We start from the raw sequence: 23,673 nt of genomic DNA on the forward strand, positions 1-23,673 counted from the left end.
GAAGTTCTTACCATCCTGTTCTCTTACCACAGATTCTAGGTCTAGTCCAGCAACTGTCAGCTTCTCAAGGGCAAGAGCTGTGTCTTTCGTATCCCTGGACCTAGCCTTTAAAATAATTATTCATGATTTCATCACAATGAAAAAACAGCCAAGAGTGGAGAAATGGAGATATTCTTGATTCAGTCACTGAGGGGCTTCTGGGGATCCAACCCCTCTGCTGGTGTAATAGGGAAGAACCCTTGTATTCTATTAAGTTAGTCACTAAAGGGATGTTACCTGTAAAGCTTTAATTATACATAATGGCCCATGTCTGGGGATGCTGCCTCTCAGGAAATGAGCATTAAGTTAAAATACCTTTGTTTAGCTCACCGGAAACATCCTGACCAGGCCCACCTGTGAAAGATTGCAGAACGGAAGAAATTAACACATCCCCTCCAGAGGCTGACTGGAACCAAGAAATGCTTGACTTTACTCCCTCCCGTTTTAGTATAAAAGAAGCCTGAATTCTAACTCAGGCCAGATGGGTCTTTGGGACATGAGTCCACCATCTTCTCAGTCTGCTGGCTTTTCAACTAAAGTTGCTATTCCTTGCCTCAACAACTCATCTCTATATTTATTGGCCTGTTGTGCAGTGAGCAGTATGAGCTTGGACTCGGTAACACTGGCTGCATCACAGCCTTCACTTTGTTGTTCTTTCTTCTTACTTTGTGACTCGGCAGTGGGAGTACAAGTGTGGTGACAGTGCCATTCTCACCTAACCCATGGCAGAGAATGTGGATGACCACATTGCATGCTGACACCCTGCTCAGGGGAGCACCGGTGTGGGAGGTCTGTGTGGGCACTGAGCCTCCCCTACTTCCTTCCCCTGTGTTTTGTGTCTGGAAAGACAGCAGCTCTGACATGGGCAGAACTTTGGGGATGTTGCAGCCACTCCTGCTGCTGATGGCCTTTCTTCTTTCCCCCGGGCTGGAATAGGTGAGTGACAGCCCCTATTCCTGAGCCCATCTCACTTAACCCCCTGTACTCTGACCCTTCTGCCCAGCTCAAATTTCTGAACCTCAGCTCCCTTCCCAAACCCAGACTAACAAGTTCGATGCTGCATAGACACTCAGCAAAGATGGTTGGCAGGAAGGAAGTGTGTTCACTAAAAGCTCTCATGGGTCTTAGCCTCTCTCTTACCACTGGGAAAGTGCATTGTGCATTTGGCAGAGGATGTGAAGCTACAAAACACAAGGAATTAAAATCCCTCACTCCATCCCAGGAAAGGGCAACTCAGACAAACAGTCTGCAGTATGGGAGTTGTCAGTGGACCCAGCTTAAGAACCAGTGAAATTTCTCAGTGCCCTCCACCCCTCACTCCTGCCCGGGAGCAGAGCTCAGGGTGCGATTGTTCAGAAGTGGATAGATGACAGCACCCAAAGCTCTCTGGGTGCCTTGACTCTGCCCCAGTCCCCAAGCAGCCCATTTTCTGCCCAATCTCCCCTGCCTCCCAGGCCCTCGGCTGCCCCACTGCCTTTGGCAGTGCCATTCCCCCATCCTTGTGGCCTTGAATCCCATCTGCACTATCCCCACCAAACCTTAGCCAAAAGCTAATTGGAGGCTATTCACTCTTACAGCCAAAAAATCATTTACTGAGATCCTAGGTTGTGTTAGGCCCTAGGGCAGGAGGATTTCAGAAGATCCAACTCTATAAGCTCCTAGTGCAAACTCAGGTTAATTTCACGACATTGCTGAGAAAGCTCCCAGGAGCTCTGCCCTCATGTCATTGAAGAGCACAGGGAACAGTGTCACTCAGCCCCAGGACCATCTGTCGCCTCAGTTTGCCCTCAGCTGCAGCCCTGCCTTGTGTCACCTGCCCGTCACAGCTCCTGGTCTGTATCTCCCATGACTTCATGCTCCCCACACTCCTACTCTGCTCTCTGTGCAGCTCAATCATTGTCACCTTGGGGGCCCACAACATCAAGAGGCAGGAGAGGACACAACAACAACAGGGTCAAGTTATTTTCCATGTAGAAAAAATGTGTCCTTATAGGACACCATAAAGACATTTATTGTCCTTGCACCACTTATTGAGAAGAAAAAAGAAAATAGTCTTTCCCCCAATTTCTGCTGTGAAACTTCCATCATAAATCAAGTGTTCATATATGTATGTATCAGTGTCCAAATGTGTGTGGGATCTCTACTTCTTATCCAGTAGTCTATGTCTCTATGCCCCCATCAATACCACACTATCTTCATTACTATGACTTAATTTGCTAAAGCAAGACCTCTCATCTTCTCATTCTTCACGACTACTGGGCTAATGTTTGCCTTTGGTTTTTCCACATCTATTTAGAACCAATTAAGTTTTGTTAAGTAACTCTTGGGTGCAATGAATCTGTAGATCAGTTTTTGGAGAATTGACATTTGAAAGTATTTTCTCTTCCAAATTTGAACATGGAATATCTTTATGTTTAGGTCTTCTTAGTGTCTCTTAATACAATTCAGTAGTTTTCACCAGAGGTCATGCACATCTCTTTTTAGATTTATGTTTAATTATTTGGTACTTTTCATGATTTAAATGTTAACTTTTTCAAAATTTCATTTTTAATTAATGTGTTATGTTACATCAATTGTGTTTTGAATGAAAAGCCACTCATCCTAGGATAAACACAAATTAAAATGATATAACATTTTTGCTTATTGACTGATTTGACTTACATCAATATTCAAATAACATTAGCCTGTAATGTTCATTTCCCATATTGTTTTTTTTTTTCTTTTTTTAAAAACTTTTTGAAGGCACGGAAGATGGCAAAAGAAGGCACGGAAGATGGCGGAAGAGCAAGATGCGGAGATCACCTTCCTCTCCACATATACATCAGAAATACATCCACACGTGGAACAACCCCTACAGAACACCTACTGAACGCTGGCAGAAGATCTCAGACCTCCCAAAAGGCAAGAAACCCCCTACGTACCTGGGTAGGGCAAAAGAAAAAAAGAAAAAACAGACAAAAGGATAGGGACGGGACCTGCACCAGTGGGAGGGAGCTGTGAAGGAGGAAAGGTTTCCACACACTAGAAGCCCCTTCGCAGGCAGAGGCTGGGGGTGGCGGACAGGGGAAGCTTTGGAGCCACAGAGGAGAGCACAACAACAGGGGTGCAGAGGGCAAAGCGGAGAGATTCCCGCACAGAGGATCAGGGCCGACCGGCACTCACCAGGCCGAGAGGCTTGTCTGCTCACCCGCTGGGGCGGACAGGGCTGGGAGTTGAGGCTCGGGCTTCGGTCGGAGTGCAGGGAGAGGACTGGGGTTGGTGGCGTGAACACAGCCTGCAGGGGGTTAGTGCGCCACGGCTAGCCAGGAGGGAGTCCGGGAAAAGGTCTGGAGCTGCCGAAGAGACAAGAGACGTTTTCTTGCCTTGTTGTATCCTGGTGCGCGAGGAGAGGGGATTAAGAGCGCTGCTTAAAGAAGCCCCAGAGGGCTTCCCTGGTGGCGCAGTGGTTGAGAGTCCGCCTGCCGATGCAGGGGACACGGGCTCGTGCCCTGGTCCGGGAGGATCCCACATGCTGCGGAGCGGCTGGGCCCGTGAGCCATGGCCGCTGAGCCTGCGCGTCCGGAGCCTGTGCTCCGCAACAGGAGAGGCCACAACAGTGAGAGGCCTGCGTACCGCAGAAAAAAAAAAACAAAAAAAAGGAGCTCCAGAGACGGGCGTGAGCTGCGGCTATCAGCACATATCACAGAGATGGGCATGAGACGCTAAGGCTGCTGCTGCCGCCACCAAGAAGCCTGTGTACAAGCACAGGTCACTCTCCACACTGCTCCTCCTGGGAGCCTGTGCAGCCCGCCACTGCCAGGGTCCCATGATCCCATGATCCAGGGACAACTTCCCCGGGAGAATGCATGGTGTGCCTCAGGCTGCTGCAACGTCACGCCAGCCTCTGCCGCTGCAGGCTCTCCCCACATCCATACCCCTCCCTACCCCCGGCCTGAGTGAGCCAGAGCCCCCGAATCAGCGGCTCCTTTAACCCCGTCCTGTCTGAGCCAGTGACCTACACCCAGAGGCGGTGCCAAATCCAAAGCTGAACCCTGGGAGCTGTGCGAACAAAGAAGAGAAAAGGAAATTTCTCCCAGCAGCCTCAGAAGCAGCAGATTAAAGCTCCACAATCAAATTGATGTACCCTGCATCTGTGGAATACATGAATAGACAGCAAATCATCCCAAATTGAAGAGGTGGACTTTGAGAGCAAGATAGATTATTTTTTCCCCTTTTCGTCTTTTTGTGAGTGTGTATGTGTATGCTTCTGTGTGAGATTTTGTCTGTATAGCTTTGCTTTCACCATTTGTCCTAGGGTTCTGTCTGTCTGTTTTTTTCTTTTTAAAATTGTTTTCTTAATAATTATTTTTTATTTTAATAACTTTATTTTATTTTATCTTACTTTATTTTGTTTTCTTTTATCCTCTTTCTTTCTTTCTACTTTTTCTTCGGTTTATTCTGAGCCATGTGGATGAAAGGCTCTTGGTGCTGGAGCCAGGAGTCAGTGCTCCAGAGAGTCCCATACAGGATAAATCCAAGGAGAAACACACCAGGATACATATTAATCAAAGTATCAAAAATTAAATACAAAGAAAACATATTAAAACCAGCAAAGGAAAAAGAACAAAGAACACATAAGGGAATCCCCATAAGGTTAACAGCTGATCTTTCAGCAGAAACTCTGCAAGCCAGAAGGGACTGGCAGGACATATTTAAAGTGAAGAAGGAGAAAGAAATACAACCAAGATTACTCTACACAGCAAGGATCTCATTCATATTTGATGGAGAAATTAAAACCTTTACAGACAAGCAAAAGCTGAGAGAGTTCAGCACCATCAAACCAGCTTTACAACAAATGCTAAACGAAATTCTCTAGGCAAGAAACACAAGAGAAGGAAAAGACCTACAATAACGAACCCAAAACAATTAAGAAAATGGGAATAGGAACATACATATCGATAATTACCTTAAATGTAAATGGATTAAGTGCTCCCACCAAAAGACACAGACTGGCTGAATGGATACAAAAACAAGACCCATATATATGCTGTCTAAAAGAGACCCACGTCAGACCTAGGGACACATACAGACTGAAAGTGAGGGGATGGAAAAAGATATTCCATGCAAATGGAAGCCAAAAGAAAGCTGGAGTAGCAATTCTCCTATCAGACAAAATAGACTTTAAAATAAAGACTATTACAAGAGACAAAGAAGGACACTACATAATGATCAAGGGATTGATCCAAGAAGAAGATATAACAATTATAAATATTTATGCACCCAACATAGGAGCACCTCAATACATAAGGCAAATACTAACAGCCATAAAAGGGGAAATCAACAGTAACACAAGCATTGTAGGGGACTTTAACACCCAACTTTCAACAATGGACACATCATCCAAAATGAAAATAAATAAGGAAACACAAGCTTTAAATGATACATTAAACAAGATGGACTTAATTGATATATATAGGATATTCCATCCAAAAACAACAGAATACACATTTTTCTCAAGTGCTCATGGAACACTCTCCAGGATAGATCATATCTTGGGTCACAAATCTAGCCTTGGTAAATTTAAGAAAATTGAAATCATATCAAGTATCTTTTCCGACCACAACGCTATGAGACTAGATATCAATTACAGGAAAAGATCTGTAAACACACCCAAACACATGGAGGCTAAACAATACACTACTTAATAACGAAGTGATCACTGAAAAAATCAAAGAGGAAATCAAAAAATACCTAGAAACAAATGACAATGGAGACATGACGACCCAAAACCTATGGGATGCAGCAAAAGCAGTTCTAAGAGGGAAGTTTATAGCAATACAATCCTACCTTAAGAAACAGGAAACATCTCGAATAAACAACCTAACCTTGCACGTAAAGCAATTAGAGAAAGAAGAACAAAAAACCCCAAAGTTAGCAGAAGGAAAGAAATCATAAAGATCAGATCAGAAATAAATGAAAAAGAAATGAAGGAAACAATAGCAAAGATCAATAAAATTAAATGCTGGTTCTTTGAGAAGATAAACAAAATTGATAAAGCATTAACCAGACTAATCAAGAAAAAAAGGGAGAACACTCAAATCAATAGAATTAGAAATGAAAAAGGAGAAGTAACAACTGACACTGCAGAAATACAAAGGATCATGAGAGATTACTACAAGCAACTCTATGCCAATAAAATGGACAACCTGGAAGAAATGGACAAATTCTTAGAAATTCACAACCTGCCAAGACTGAATCAGGAAGAAATAGAAAATACGAACAGACCAATCACAAGCACTGAAATTGAAACTGCCATTAAAAATCTTCCAACAAAAAAAAGCCCAGGACCAGATGGCTTCACAGGTGAATTCTGTCAAACACTTAGAGAAGAGCTAACACCTATCCTTCTAAACTCTTCCAAAATATAGCAGAGGGAGGAACACTCCCAAACTCATTCTACGAGGCCACCATCACCCTGATACCAAAATCAGACAAAGATGTCACACAGAAAGAAAACTACAGGCCAATATCACGGATGAGCATAGATCCAAAAATCCTCAACAAAATACTAGCAAACAGAACCCAACAGCATATTAAAAGGATCATGCACCATGATCAAGTGGGGTTTATTCCAGGAATGCGAGGATTCTTCAATACACACAAATCAATCAACGTGATACACCATATTAACAAATTGAAGGAGAAAAACCATATGATCATCTCAGTAGATGCAGATAAAGCTTTCGACAAAATACAACACCCATTTATGATAAAAACCCTGCAGAAAGTAGGCATAGAGGGAACTTTCCTCAACATAATAAAGGCCATATATGAAAAACCAACAGCCAACATCGTCCTCAATGGTGAAAAAGTGAAACCATTTCCACTAAGATCAGGAACAAGACAAGGTTGCCCACTCTCACCACTCTTATTCAACATAGTTTTGGAAGTTTTAGCCACAGCCATCAGAGATGAAAAAGAAATAAAAGGAATCCAAATCGGAAAAGAAGAAGTAAAGCTGTCACTGTTTGCAGATGACATGATACTATACATAGAGAATCCTAAAGATGCTACCAGGAAACTACTGGAGCTAATCAATGAGTTTGGTAAAGTAGCAGAATACAAAATTAATGCACAGAAATCTCTGGCATTCTTATATGCTAATGATGAAAAATCTGAAAGTGAAATTAAGAAAACACTCCCATTTACCATTGCAACAAAAAGAATAAAATATCTAGGAATAAACCTACCTAAGGAGACAAAAGACCTGTATGCAGAAAATTATAAGACACTGATGAAAGAAATTAAAGATGATACAAATAGATGGAGAGATATACCATGTTCTTGGAATGGAAGAATCAACATTGTGAAAATGACTCTACTACCCAAAGCAATCTACAGATTCAATGCAATCCCTATCAAACTACCACTGGCATTTTTCACAGAACTAGAACAAATAATTTCACAATTTGTATGGAAACACAAAAGACCCCGAATAGCCAAAGCAATATTGAGAACGAAAAACAGAGCTGGAGGAGTCAGGCTCCCTGACTTCAGACTATACTACAGAGCTACAGTAATCAAGACAGTATGGTACTGGCACAAAAACAGAAAGATAGATCAATGGAACAGGATAGAAAGTCCAGAGATAAACCCACGCACATATGGTCACCTTATCTTTGATAAAGGAGGCGGGAATGTACAGTGGAGAAAGGACAGCCTCTTCAATAAGTGGTGCTGGGAAAACTGGACAGCTACATGTAAAAGTATGAGATTAGAACACTCCCTAACACCATACACACAAATAAGCTCAAAATCGATTAAAGAACTAAATGTAAGGCCAGAAACTATCAAACTCTTAGAGGAAAACATAGGTAGAACACTCTATGACATAAATCACAGCAAGATCCTTTCTGACCCACCTCCTAGGGAAATGGAAATAAAAACAAAAATAAACAAATTGGACCTAATGAAACTTCCAAGCTTTTGCACAGCAAAGGAAACCATAAACAAGACCAAAAGACAACCCTCAGAATGGGAGAAAATATTTTCAAATGAAGCAACTGACAAAGGATTAATCTCCAAAATTTACAAGCAGCTCATGCAGCTGAATAACAAAAAAACAAACAACCCAATCCAAAAATGGGCAGAAGACTTAAATAAACGTTTCTCCAAAGAAGATATACAGATTGCCAACAAACACATGAAAGAATGCTCAACATTATTAATCATTAGAGAAATGCAAATCAGAACTACAATGAGGGGCTACCCTGGTGGTGCAGTTGTTGAGAGTACACCTGCTGATGCAGGGGATGTGGGTTCATGCCCTGGTTTGGGAAGATCCCACATACCGCAGAGCGGCTGGGCCCCTGAGCCATGGCCACTGAGCCTGTACGTCTGGAGCCTGTGCCCCGCAATGGGAGAAGCCACAGCAGTGAAAGGCCTGCGTACCACAAAAAAACAAAAACAACAAAACTACAATGAGATATCATCTGACACCGGTCAGAATGGCCATCATCAAAAAATCGAGAAACAATAAATGCTGGAGAGGGTGTGGAGAAAAATGAACCCTCGTTCACTGTTGGTGGGAATGTAAATTGATAAAGCCACTATGGAGAACAGTATGGAGGTTCCTTAAAAAACTACAGATAGAACTACCATACGACCCAGCAATACCACTACTGGGCATATACCCTGAGCAAACCATAATTCAAAAGGAGTCATGTACCAAAATGTTCATTGCAGCTCTATTTACAATAGCCAGGACATGGAAGCAACCTAAGTGTCCATCAACAGATGAATGGATAAAGAAGATGTGGCACATGTATACAATGGAATATTACTCAGCCATAAAATGAAACAAAATTGAGTTATTTGTAGTGAGGTGGATGGACCTAGAGTCTGTCATACAGAGTGGAGTAAATCAGAAAGAGAAAAACAAATACTGTATGCTAACACATATATATGGAATCTAAGAAAAAAAAAAGGTCATGAAGAACCTAGGGGTAAGATGGGAATAAAGACACAGACCTACTAGAGCATGGACTTGAGGATATGGGCGGGGGAAGGGTAAGCTGTGACAAAGTGAGAGAGTGGCATGGACATATATACACTACCAAATGTAAAATAGATAGCTAGTGAGAAGTAGCCGCATAGCACAGGGAGATCAGCTAGGTGGTTTGTGACCACCTAGAGGGGTGGGATAGGGAGGGTGGGAGGGAGGGAGATGCAAGAGGGAAGAGATATGGGAACATATGTATATGTATAACTGATTCACTTTGTTATAAAGCAGAAACTAACACACCATTGTAAAGCAATTGTACTCCAATAAAGATGTTTAAAAAAACGTTGCAGTTTTTATTGGAATGTAGGTCAGCAACAATGTTGTTTTAGTTTCAGATGTACAGCAAAATGATTCAGTTATACACATACATGTATCTGTTCTTTTTCCAATTCTTCTCCCATTCAGGTTGTCACATAATATTGAGCAGAGGTCCCTGTGCTATACAGTAGATCCCTGTTGGTTATCCATCCTAAGCATAGCAGTTGTACATGTCAATCCCAAACTCCCTAACCATCCCTCCCCCGACCCTTCCCTCCTGGTAGCCATAAGTTCCTTCTCTAAGTTTGTGAGTCTGTTTCTGTTTTGTAAATAAGTTAATTTGTATCACTTTTTAAGAATCTGCATACAGGTGATACCTGTCCTTCTTGTTTGATTTACTTCTCTCAGTTTGACAATCCCTAGGTCCATCCATGTTGCTGCAAATGGCACTATCTCATTCCTTTTAATGGCTAACATTCCATTGTATATATGTACCACATCTTTATCCATTCTTCTGTCAATGGACACTTAGTTTGATTCCATGTCTTGGCTATTGTAAACAGTGCTGTAATGAACATTGGGGTGAATGTATATTTTCAGATTATGGTTTTCTCCTGATATATGCCCAGGAACGGGATTGCAGAATCATATGGTAGCTCTATTTTTAGTTTTTTAAGGAACCTCCACACTGTTCTTCATAGTGGCTGTAGAAATGTACATTCCCACTTACAGTGTAGGAGGTTCCCTTTCCTCGACACCCTCTCCAGCATTTATTGTTTGTAGATTTTTTGATGATAGCCTTTCTGACAAGGGTGAGGAGATACCTCATGGTAGTTTTGATTTGCATTGCTCTAATAGTTAGTGATGGTGAGCATCTTTTAATGTGTTTGTGCCCATCTATGTGTCTTCTTTGAGAAATGTCTATTTAGGTCTTCTGCCCATTTTCTGATTGGGTTTTTTGTTTTTTTGATATTGAGCTGCATGAGCTGTTTGTATATTTTGGAGATTAATCCTTTGTCAGTTGCTTCATTTTCAAATATTTTCTCCTATTCTGAGGTTGTCTTTTCATTTTCTTTATGGATTCCTTTGCTGTGCAAAAGCTTTTAAGTTTAATTAGGTCCCATTTGGTTTTTTTTGTTTCTTTGTTTTTATTTTCATTACTCTAGGAGGTGGTCAAAAAAATCTTGCTGTGATGTATGTCAAAAAGTGTTTGGCCTATGTTTTCCTCTAAGAGGTTTATAGTATCTGGTCTTACATTTAGGTTTATTCCATTTTGTGTTTATTTTTGTGTATGGTGTTAAGGAGTATTCTAATATCATTCTTTTACATTTAGCTCTCCTGTTTTCCCAGTACCACTTATTGAAGAGACTGTCTTTTCTCCATTGCATATTCTTGCCTCCTTTGTCATAGATTAGGTGACCATAGGTGCGTGGGTTCGCTGCACTTTCTATACAGTTTCATTGATCTATATTTCTATTTTGTGCCAGTACCATACTGTTTTGATGACTACAGCTTTGTAGTATAGTCTGAAGTCAGGGAGCCTAATTCCTCCAGCTCCGTTTTTCTTTCTCAAGATTGCTTTGGACTCACTTGGAAGATGGTGGAAGGGTAAGACGCGGAGATCACCTTCCTTCCCACAGATACATCAGAAATACATCTACACGTGGAACAACTCCTACAGAACACCCACTGAACACTGGCAGAAGACCTCAGACCTCCCAAAAGGCAAGAAACTCCCCACGTACCTGGGTAGGGCAAAAGAAAAAAGAATAAACAGAGACAAAAGAATAGGGACGGGACCTGCACCAGTGGGAGGGAGCTGTGAATGCGGAAAGATTTCCACACACCAGGAAGCCCCTTCATGGGCGGAGACTGTGGGTGGCGGTGGGGGGAAGTTTTGCACCTGCGGAGGAGAGCACAGCAACAGGGGTGCAGAGGGCAAGGCGGAGAGATTCCCGCACAGAGGATCGGTGCTGACCAGCACTCACCAGCCCGAAAGGCTTGTCTGCTCACCCGCTGGGGTGGGCGGGGCTGGGAGCTGAGGCTCAGGCTTCGGTTGGAGCGCAGGGAGAGGACTGGGGTTGGTGGCGTGTACACAGGCTGCAGGGGGTTAGTGCACCATGGCTAGCTGGGAGGGAGTCCGGGAAAAAGTCTGGACCTGCTGAAGAGGCAAGAGACCTTTTCTTCCCTCTTTGTTTCCTGGTGTGCGAGGAGAGGGGATTAAGAGCACTGCTTAAAGGAGCTCTAGAGACGGGCGTGAGCCGTGGCTAAAAGCGCAGACCCCAGAGACGGGCAAGAGACGCTAAGGCTGCTGCTGCCGCCACCAAGACGCCTGTGTGTGAGCACAGGTCACTATCCACACCCCCCTTCCGGGGAGCCTGTGCAGCCCGCCACTGCCAGGGTCCTGGGATCCAGGGACAATTTCCCCGGGAGAACGCACAGCACGCCTCAGGCAGGTGCAACGTCATGTAGGCCTCTGCCGCCGCAGGCTCGCCCCGTACTCCGTACCCCTCCCTCCCCCCAGCCTGAGTGAGCCAGAGTCCCCGAATCAGCAGTTCCTTTAACCCTGTCCTGTCTGAGTGAAGAAACGACGCCCTCTGGCGACCTACACACAGAGGCGGGGCCAAATCCAAAGCTGAACCCCGGGAGCTGTGCGAACAAAGAAGAGAAAGGGAAATCTCTCCCAGCAGCCTCAGGGGCAGTGGATTAAATCTCCACAATCAACTTGATGTACGCTGCATCTGCGGAATACCTTAATAGACAACGAATAATCCCAAATTGAGGAGGTGGACTTTGAGAGCAAGATTTATTATTTTTTCCTCCTTTCCTCTTTTTGTGAGTGTGTATGTGTATGCTTCTGTGTGAGATTTTGTCTGTATAGCTTTGCTTTCACCATTTGTCCTAGGGTTCTATCCATCTGTTTTTTTTGTTTTTTGTTTTTACTTAAAACAAGTTTTTTTTCTTAATAATTCTTTTTTATTTTAATAACTTTATTTTACCTTACTATATTTTATTTTCTTTTATCCTCTTTCTTTCTTTCTACTTTTCTCCCTTTTATTCTAAGCCGTGTGGATGAAAGGCTCTTGTTGCTGCAACCAAGAGTTAGTGCTGTGCCTCTGAGGTGGGAGAGCCAACTTCAGGACACTGGTCCACAAGAGACCTCCCAGCTCCACGTAATATCAAACGGTGAAAATCTCCGAGAGATTTCCGTTTCAACACCAACACCCAGCTTCACTCAACGACCAGAAAGCTACAGTGCTGGACACCCTATGCCAAACAACTAGCAGGACAGGAACACAACGCCACCTATTAGCAGAGAGGCTGCCTAAAATTATAATAAGTCCACAGACACTCAAAAACACACCACCAGACATGGACCTGCCCACCAGAAAGACAAGATCCAGCCTCATCCACCAGAACACAGGCACCAGTCCCCTCCACCAGGAAGCATACACAACCCACTGAACCAACTTTAGCCACTGGGGACAGACACCAAAAACAACGGGAACTACAAACCTGCAGCCTGCAAAAAGGAGACCCCAAACACAGTAAGATAAGCAAAATGAGAAGACAGAAAAACACACGGCAGATAAAGGAGCAAGATAAAAACCCACCAGACCTAACAAATGAAGAGGAAATAGGCAGTCTACCTGAAAAGGAATTCAGAATAATGATCGTAAAGATGATCCAAAATCTTGGAAATAGAATAGATAAAATGCAAGAAACATTTAACAAGGAACTAGAAGAACTAAAGATGAAACAAGCAATGATGAAGAACAAAATATATGAAATTAAAAATACTCTGGAAGGGATCAATAGCAGAATAACTGAGGCAGAAGAATGGATAAGTGATCTGGAAGATAAAATAGTGGAAATAACTACTGCTGAGCAGAATAAAGAAGAAAGAATGAAAAGAAATGAGGACAGTCTCAGAGACCTCTGGGACAACATTAAATGCACCAACATTCGAATTATAGCGGTTCCAGAAGAAGAAGAGAAAAAGAGACTGGGAAAATATTTGAAGAGATTATAGTTGAAAACTTCCCTAATATGGGAAAGGAAATAGTTAATCAAGTCCAGGAAGCACAGAGAGTCCCATACAGGATAAATCCAAGGAGAAACACGCCAAGACACATATTAATCAAATTGTCAAAAATTAAATACAAAGAAAACATATTAAAAAAAGCAAGGGAAAAACAACAAATAACACACAAGGGAATCCCCATAAGGTTAACAGCTGATCTTTCAGCAGAAACTCTGCAAGCCAGAAGGGAGTGGCAGGACATATTGAAAGTGATGAAGGAGAAAAACCTGCAACCAAGACTACTCTACCCAGCAAGGATCTCATTCAGATATGATGGAGAAATTAAAACCTTTACAGCCAAGCAAAAGCTGAGGGAGTTCAGCACCACCAAACCAGCTTTACAACAAATGCAAAAGGATCTTCTCTAGGCAAGAAACACAAGAGAAGGAAAAGATCTATAATAACAAACCCAAAACAATTAAGAAAATGGAAACAGGAACATACATATCGATAATTACCTTAAATGTAAATGGATTAAATGCTCCCACCAAAAGACACAGATTGGCTGAATGGATACATAAAGAAGACCCATATATATGCTGTCAACAAGAGACCCACTTCAGACCTAGAGACACATACAGACTGAAAGTGAGGGGATGGAAAAAGATATTCCATGCAAATGGAAACCAAAAGAAAGCTGGAGTAGCAATTCTCTTATTTGTCAATTCCATGTATAATTTCAAAATTATTGGCTTCCCAGTGACCTGTAATGTAACATAGATATGATTTATATATAAACATATGTCTCCCATAAACCCTTTCTTAATTCTCCCACCCTGTGGCTTTACTTTTCACTATGTCAATAGTGACTTGGATAGCCTCATCCACCAGAGCGCAGACAACAGAAGCAAGAAGAACTACAATCCTGCAGCCTGTGGGAAAAAACCCACAACCACAGGAAGATAGACAAGATGAAAAGGCAGAGGGCTATGTATCAGATGAAGAAACAAGACAAAACCTCAGGAAAACAAGTAAATGAAGTGAAGATAGGCAACCTTCCAGAAAAAGAATTCAGAATAATGATAGTGAAGATGATCCAGGACCTTGGAAAAAGAATGGAGGCAAAGATCGAGAAGATGAAAGAAATGTTTAACAAAGACCTAGAAGAATTAAAGAACAAATAAACAGAGATGAACAATACAATAACTGAAATGAAAACTACACTAGAAGGAATCAATAGCAGAATAACTGAGGGAGAAGAACGGATAAGTGACCTGGAAGACAGAATGGTGGAATTCACGGCTGCAGAACAGAATAAAGAAAAAAGAATGAAAAGAAATGAAGACAGCCTAAGAGATCTCTAGGACAATGTTAAACACAAAAACATTCACATTATAGGGGTGCCAGAAGGAGAAGAGAGAGAGAAAGGACCCGAGAAAATATTTGAAGAGATTATAGTCGAAAACTTCCCTAACTTGGGAAAGGAAAGAGCCACCCAAATCCAGGAAGTGCAGAGAGTCCCATACAGGATAAACCCAAGGAGAAACACACCAAGACACATAGTAATCAAATTGGCAAAAATTAAGACAAAGAAAAATTATTGAAAGAAGCAAGGGAAAAATGACAAATAACATACAAGGGAACTCCCATAAGGTTAACAGCTGATTTCTCAGCAGAAACCCTACAAGTCAGAAGAGAGTGGCATGACATACTGAAAGTGATGAAAGGGAAAAACCTACAACCAAGATTACTCTACCCAGCAGGGATCTCATTCAGATTTGATGGAGAAATCAAAAGCTTTACAGACAAGCAAAAGCTAAGAGAACTTGCACCACCAAACCAGCTCTACAGCAAATGCTAAAAGAACTTCTGTAAGTGGGAAACACAGAGAAGAAAAGGACCTACAGAAACAAACCCAAAACAATTAAGAAAATGGTAATGGGAACATACATATCGATAATTACCCTAAATGTGAATGGATTAACCGCTCCAATCAAAAGACACAGGCTTGCTGAATGCATACAAAAACAAGACCCATATACATGCTGTCTACAAGAGACCCACTTCAGACCTAGGGACACATTCAGACTGAAAGTGAGAGGATGGAAAAAGATATTCCATGCAAATGGAAATCAAAATAAAGCTGGAGTAGCAATACTCATATCAGATAAAATAGACTTTAAAATAAAGAATGTTACAAGAGACAACAAAGGACACTACATAATGTTCAAGGGATCAATCCAAGAAGAAGATATAACAATTATAAATATATATGCACACAACATAGGAGCACTTCAATACCTAAGGCAACTGCTAACAGCTATAAAAGAGGAAATCGAGAGTAACGCAATAATAGCGGGGGATTTAAACACCTCACTGACACCAATGGACAGATCATCCAAATAGAAAATTAATAAGGAAACACAAGCTTTAAATGACACAATAGACCAGATAAATTTAATTGATATATATAGGACATTCCATCCAAAAACAACAGATTACACTTTTTTCTCAAGTGCACACAGAACATTCTCCAGGATAGATCACATCTTGGGTCACAAATCAATCTTCAGTAAATAAAAAAACTGAAATTATATCAAGCATCTTTTCTGACCACAATGCTTTGAGATTAGAAATCAATTACAGGGGAAAAAAAAAGTAAAAAACACAAACACATAGAGGCTATACAATACGTTACAAAATAACCAAGAGATCACTGAAGAAATCAAAGAGGAAATCAAAAAACACCTGGAGACAAATGACAATGAAAACAGGACAATCCAAAACCTATGGCATGCAGCAAAAGCAGTTCTAAGAGGGAAGTTTACAGCAATACAACCCTACCTCAAGAAATAAGAAAAATCTCAAATGAACAATCTCAAATGAACAATCTCAAATGAACCTTACACCTAAAGGAATTAGAGAAAGAAGAACAAACAAAACCCAAAGTTAGCAGAAGGAAAGAAATCATAAAGATCAGAGCAGAAATTAATGAAACAGAAACCAAGAAAACAATAGCAAAGATCAATAAAACTAAAAGCTGGTTCTTTGAGAAGATAAACAAAATTGATAAACCATTAGCCAGACTCATCAAGAAAAAGAGGGAGAGGACTCAAATCAATAAAATTAGAAATGAAAAAGGAGAAGTTACAACAGACACTGCAGAAATACAAAGCATCCTAAGAGACTATTACAAGCAATGCTATGCCAATAAAATTGACAACCTGGAAGAAATGGACAAATCCTTAGAAAGTATAACCTTCCAAGACTGAACCAGGAAAAAATAGAAAATATGAACAGATCAATCACAAGTAATGAAATTGACACTGTGATTAAAATTCTTCCAACAGGGCTTCCCTGGTGGCGCAGCGGTTGAGAGTCCGCCTGCCGATGCAGGGGACACGGGTTCGTGCCCCGGTCCGGGAAGATCCCACGTGCCGTGGAGCGGCTGGGCCCGTGAGCCATGGCCACTGAGCCTGTGCTCCGCAGCGGGAGAGGCCACAGCAGTGAGAGGCCTGTGTACCGCCAAAAAAAAAAAAAAAATTCTTCCAACAAACAAAATCCCAGGACCAGATGGCTTCACAGGTGAATTATATCAAATATTTACAGAAGAGCTAATACCCATCCTTCCCAAACTCTTCCAAAAAATTGCAGAGGAAGGAACACTCCCAGACTCATTCTCTGGGGCCACCATCACCCTGACACCAAAACCAGACAGAGATACTACAAAAAAAGAAAATTACAGACCAATATCACTGATGAATATAGAAGTAAAAATCCTCAACAAAATACTAGCAAACTGAATCCAACAACACATTAAAAGGATCATACACCATGATCAAGTGGGATTTATCCCAGGGATGCAAGGATTCTTCCATATACACAAATCAATCAATGTGATACACCACGTTAACAAATTGAAGGATAAAAACCATATGACCATCTCAAAAGATGCAGAAAAAGCTTTTGACACAATTCAACACCCTTTTATGATAAAAACTCTCCAGAAAGTGGGCATAGAGGGAACCTACCTCAACATAATATAGACCATATACGACAAACCCACAGCAAACATCATTCTCAATGGTGAAAAACTGAAAGCATTTCCTCTAAGATCAGGAACAAGACAAGGATGTCCACTCTCACCACTATTATTCAACATAGTTTTGGAAGTCCTACCTATGGCAATCAGAGGAGAAGAAGAAATAAAAGGAATACAAATTGGAAAAGAAGAAGTAAAACTGTCACTGTTTGTAGAAGACATGATACTATACATAGAGAACCCTAAAGATGCCTCCAGAAAACTACTAGAGCTAATCAATGAATTTGGTAAGTTGCAGGTTACAAAATTAATGCACAGCAATCTCTTGCATTCCTATACACTAATGATGAAAAATCTGAAGGAGAAATTAAGGAAACACTCTCATTTACCATTGCAACAAAAAGAATAAAATACCTAGGAATAAATCTACCTAAGGAGACAAAAGACCTGTATGCAGAAAAGTATAAGATACTGATGAAAGAAATTAAAGATGATACAAACAGATGGAGAGATATACCATGTTCTTGGACTGAAAGAATCAATATTGTGAAAATGACTATACTACCCAAGCAATCTACAGATTCAATGCAATCCCTATCAAATTATCAATGGCATTTTTTACAGAACTATAACAAAAATCTTAAAATTTGTATAGAGACACAAAAGGCACCCAGTAGCCAAAGCAGTCTTGAGGGAAAAATATGGAGCTGGAGGAATCAGACTCCCTGACTTCAGACTATACTACAAAGCTACAGTAATCAAGACAATATGGTGCTGGCACAAAAACAGAAACGTAGATCAATGGAAGAAGATAGAAAGCCCAGAGGTAAACCCACGCACCTATGGTCAACTAATCTATGATAAAGGAGGCAAGGATATACAGTGGAGAAAAGCCAGCCTCTTCAATAAGTGATGCTGGGAAAACTGGACAGCTACATGTAAAAGAATGAAATTAGAACACTCCCTAATACCATATACAAAAATAAACTCAAAATGGATTAGAGACCTAAACATAAGACTGGACACTGAAAAACTCTTAGAGAAAAACATAGGAAGAACACTGTTTGACATAAATCACAGCAAGATCTTTTTTGATCCACCTCCTAGTGTAATGGAAATAAAAACAAAAATAAACAAATGGGACCTAATGAAACTTAAAAGCTTTTGCAAAGCAAAGGAAACTACAAACAAGATGAAAAGACAACCCTCAGAATAGGAGAAAATATTTGCAAATGAATCAACGGACAAAGGATCGATCTCCAAAATATATAAACAGATCATGCAGCTCAATATTAAAAAAACAAACAACCTAATCAAAAAATGGGCAAAAGACCTAAATAGACATTTCTCCAAAAGAGACATACAGATGGCCAAGAAGCACATGAAAAGCTGCTCAACATCACTAATTGTTAGGGAAATGCAAATCAAAATTACAGTAAGGTATCACCTTATACCAGTCAGAATGGCTATCATCAGAAAATCTACAAACAACAAATGCTGGAGAGGGTGTGGAGAAAAGGGAACCCTCTTGCATTGTTGGTGGGAATGTAAATTGATACAGCCACTATGGAGAACTGTATGGAGGTTCCTTAAAGAACTAAAAATAGAATTACCATATGACCCAGCAATCCCACTCCTGGGCATATACCCAGAGAAAACCATAATTAAAAAGACACATGCACCCCAATGTTCATTGCAGCACTATTTACAATAGCCAGGTCATGGAAGCAACCTAAATGCCCATCGACAGACGAATGTATAAAGAAGTTGTGGTACATATATACAATGGAATATGACTCAGCCATAAAAAGGAACGAAATTGGGTCATTTGCAGAGATATGGATGAATCTAGATACTGTCATACAGAGTGAAGTAAGTCAGAAAGTGAAAAACAAATATCGTATATTAACGCATATATATGGAACCTAGAAAAATGGTACAGATGACCGGTTTGCAGGACAGAAATTGAGACACAGATGTAGAGAACAAACGTATGGACACCAAGGGGTGAAAGTGGCAGGGGTCGGTGGTGTGATGAATGGGTAGATTGGGATTGACATATATACCTTAATATGTATTAAATGGATAACTAATAACCTGCTGTATAAAAAAATAAATAAAATAAAATTCAATAATTCAAAAAAAAGTGTCCTGTGTAATCAGAATTTCATCTTTATTCATATATACACAACAAACATTTAATGTAGATCAATTTATGCATTATTATTGATGGTTAGTGCTTTGTATAAAATTGTTTTCCCAATGTTAAGTGTATAAAGAAATTCTCCTATATCCAAAGTTTTAAGTTTTTACCTTTAAATTAATTAATTTGAGGCATAGTGTTAAATAGTCAAGTTTCATCTTTATTCACATATGCTCAACAAATTTTACTATAAATTATTTTCATCATTATTAATCATTTTGAACTCATTTTTTGTTTCCATTATGTTTTTACTCATGATTCATTTGGCCCTTGAACAGCGTGGGAGTTTAGGGGCATCGGCACTTCACCTAGTGGAAAATCCAAGTATAACTTATAGTTGGTCCTCTGTTCTGTGGTTCTGCTACCAACAATGGGTAGTGTAGTACTCTAGTGTTTACTACTGAGAAAAAGCCATGTGTAAGTGGAACTGTCCATTTCAAATGCCTGTTGTTCAAGGATCCTCTGTATTTAGCAGTCTATTTTGTTTTAAAAATATAAGGATTTTCTGCTCATATTCTTGTAATGAAATTCTAACTTAAACTCATTGTGGTCTATGAAAAATGATGCATCATTTTAATCCTTTAAACATTTTTGAGACCTACTCTATGGCCTAATCTATGGTCAACATCTATATGTGCTTGTAAAGTGTGTAATCTGCCTTTGTTGGGTAAGATGCTCTATATGTGTTCGTTTTTTCATCAGCTGTTCATAACTTCTATAACATTACTAATCAATTTATAAGATGTACTTTAAAATCTTCTCGAATGACTATGAAGACATTTCTTCCTGAGTAGCATCCACTCACTGCTGCTGTTGAAAATTCTCCCTTTGCTCTGCCATTCATTTGAAAGTGTGTAATCTATTTTACTCTACTCGTCCTTAAGATTTCTGCTATTTCTTTATAATATTGATTTCTAGGTATAGATTTCTTTTCTGTATTCTGCTTGAGATTTATTGGTATTTTTTTAACCTCTAACTGCATTTTTGTCATCAGTTTTAACAAAATCTCAACCGCTATCTCACTATATATTACTTTTCCCCCCTATTCTCTCTCTCTTCTTCTAGAACTTTAATTCAACATATGTTCAACCTTCTAATTCTACTGTTTTCTATATTTTTATCTTTATGCCTGTCTGTGCTCTATTCTTTTTTTTTTTTGTTTTTGGTACGCGGGCCTCTCACTGTTGTGGCCTCTCCCGTTGCGGAGCATAGGCTCCGGACGCGCAGGCTCAGTGGCCATGGCTCACAGGCCCAGCCGCTCTGCAGCATGTGGGATCCTCCTGGACCGGGGCACGAACCCATGTCCCCTGCATCGGCAGGCGGACTCTCAATCACTGCACCACCAGGGAAGCCCTGTGCTCTATTCTTGACAATTCTTTCTGAGCTATTTCAGGTTAGTAATTCTATTTTCATCTTTGTCTAATCTGTTATTAACTTTATTCACTGTGACTTTAATTTTGGTGTTTTCATATTTCTCACTTTTAGAAGTTGTATTTAGGTCTTTTTCAGATGTCATTTTTTTAAGGTTAATGTTCCCCGGAGTGCTTTTTTTTTTTTTTCTCACACACACACACACACACACACACACACACACACACTGTATTTTATTTTTACAAGAGGTAAATAAACTGACACCAAGCATTGTAAATGGATGACCACAACAAAAGCAATAATGATTGCAATTACCAAACATGAAACACACTATGTCATAATATTGACATTCAGTCCAGGAATCCTCCACTGTAACAGCTCCTTTACTTTGCAGTAAAAATTGATTTGTATATTTTTTGCCTCTGAGTCCTTGTGAGATTTTTTTTTTATTATTCAAACAGAAAGTCACAAAGATTATAATCATCCTCATCAGTTCACTCAGTCCTGTGTAATTAATTTGTTTTTTTCATCTTGATCTTTTGTTAGCACTTTTATGAATTCATCAGTTTTCCATTAGGGTTCTGAAAATACTTATTCATTCAGTTCAGCAGTATAGTCAGTTACCAGAAACCTGTACTTGTCAGAGTCTTTTCCATGAACTCCTTGAAGATGAAACCCTTTTATAGGAACATATTTGCAAAAGCCTCAGAGTACACACAGAACTCTCTGTAAATGACAAAAGACTTAAAAATGACCACGGTTAAAGATTTGATGAAAGTTCATGATAATGCAATTGACAAGGAAATTTAGTAATTTCTGAGATATACATTTTAAAGTAATAACTAGAATTATAACATGGGAGTGCTTTTAAAGCTTGTTTTTATTTCAGCATAATTTTTTTTGCAATCTATATTTTATTTTACTAATAGTATTGTCCCAATAATTAAAGTATTTTTCTCTTATCATCTATTGTTTATTAGTCATGGTGTCTTATATCTTTGCTTGCTTGTTGATCTGTTTATATTTGACTATATGCTTGTCATTATACTTGAAAAACAATATTTAGGTGTAATTCAAACACTGGAATTAAGTGAATTTCCTCTACATTTGTATTTGATTTTGCCAGGTACTTTAGCAAACAGTCCATAACAACATTAATCGAAGTTCAAGGTATGAGAGTCCATGAAAGTCCAGTACTATTTCCATCTTTCATGAAATTACATGCAAGCACTTGCCCATTAACTCTTCTTTGTTACTTTGAGTATGTAAACTTTTCAGTTCCCAGCTTATTGTGAGGAGGGTTTGACTAGACCTGCTTGCGTGGGTCTTGGTCTTTGATTTGATTTTTTTTTAATTTCTTTTATTTTTTAAAATTTATTCATTTTTTATTTTTTTAACATCTTTATTGGAGTATAATTGCTTTACAGTGGTGTGTTAGTTTCTGCTTTATAACAAAGTGAATCAGCTATACATATACATATATCCCCATATCTCCTCCCTCTTTGATTTCTATACCTCTCACTTTATATGCTCGTTAAAACAGAAGTTCGAATTTTGTGGGTTCAGCAAATTTCCACAGAACAATAGTAACTGTCTAACTGGACACCCATTATTCCTTCAGTTTGGGCCTGGTATTCACTCCTACATTTGCATTTCTTCAAGGCTTTTAAGGTTTTTAGCCATTTTAAACAGGTTTCTTTCGGTTGTTTTTGGTGGGAAGATCGGCATGAAATCCTAGTCACTGTTAATGAAATCCCTTATCCACATCTCTATTAAGATCATTGGGAGCATATATATTTGACTCCCATTTCTTCGCATGCTACTCTTTATCCTTTACTTTGTAAAAAAGTTACATTAAAGTTTTTAAAATAAAATAAAGTGTTGTAAAACTTTAATTAACAATAAATTAAAATTACCCAGATGCTAAGGCACTAATAAAGCTGTTATACTATTTTCGTTTCTTTTTCCCTGTTTTCTGCATATTACTTTTCAGATGCATGAAGAAATTTCATGAGGTTGCAGTCATAAACCGTGCATTAGAGGAAGGATTAAGTTCTTGGCAGCTCTGAAAATAAGCTATAACCTGTGTATATTTATATATAGGGAGAGGATCCTTAACTTTGATAACATTTTCAAGTGGGCTTATCATAATCCATGGAAGACTGAGAATTGTATTAGCTTTCAATTCTGATACTTTTGCAAAAATTTTACTATATTGTAGTGCTTTCTATGCCAACAGAGAAACTTTGAAGTATTGTGAAAACTGTCTCACAACCCCTTGTGTTTCTCTGCAGGACTCTGCCGTGCCTTTCTCTCAGTGATGAATGCCTGGGTCCACTTCTTCATGTGTTACAGGGAGCACAGCAGTGACGTACCTCCTTCTTAGGAGCTGTCACCCCCGGGGCAGAGATGGGATTAGGTTGATGGGACTCCTATACCATGGATGAATAGGATTTGAGATGTTTTTCCACCGGGGTCTGATGGCTTGCAACAAAATCAAGTCACTAGGCCTTTTCTGCATGCAGAGAACCTTCTGGGACATAAAGGCCTTTGCCTTGAGTAGGAAGCAGGAGAACAGAAGTCGTCCACAGTGTCAGGATTTCACTGAGAGTTTGCTGGGGCTCAAGTGACCTGAGAGCATAATGGTCAGTGGCAGAGCCTCATTCTTCCCTTTCCTTTCTCTGGCGGTGCCC

The 23,673-nt window shown here is 40.0% G+C and overlaps 1 protein-coding gene across 4 annotated transcripts in view; it reads left to right on the forward strand.

The window, feature by feature from the left end:
- Nucleotides 1-2,827: 2,827 nt before the first annotated feature.
- The window catches only part of LOC111164135 (cathepsin G-like), a 29,248-nt gene continuing 8,402 nt past the window's right edge, over nt 2,828-23,673 (forward strand). For 2 of the 4 annotated variants that reach the window (XM_089907532.1, XM_089907536.1), the window contains exons 1-2: nt 2,828-2,940; nt 10,915-23,625. The gene's annotated coding sequence lies outside the window, so the exon portion shown is untranslated. The remainder of the gene's footprint in view (nt 2,941-10,914; nt 23,626-23,673) is intronic. The other 2 variants (XM_089907534.1, XM_089907533.1) reach the window with 2 other exon arrangements.

The sequence above is a fragment of the Delphinapterus leucas genome, chromosome 2 (assembly GCF_059928025.1).
Source record: "Delphinapterus leucas isolate spDelLeu-1000000601 "Yukka" chromosome 2, BTC_Dleu_Yukka2, whole genome shotgun sequence".
In the NCBI taxonomy this organism is placed as follows: domain Eukaryota; kingdom Metazoa; phylum Chordata; class Mammalia; order Artiodactyla; family Monodontidae; genus Delphinapterus; species Delphinapterus leucas.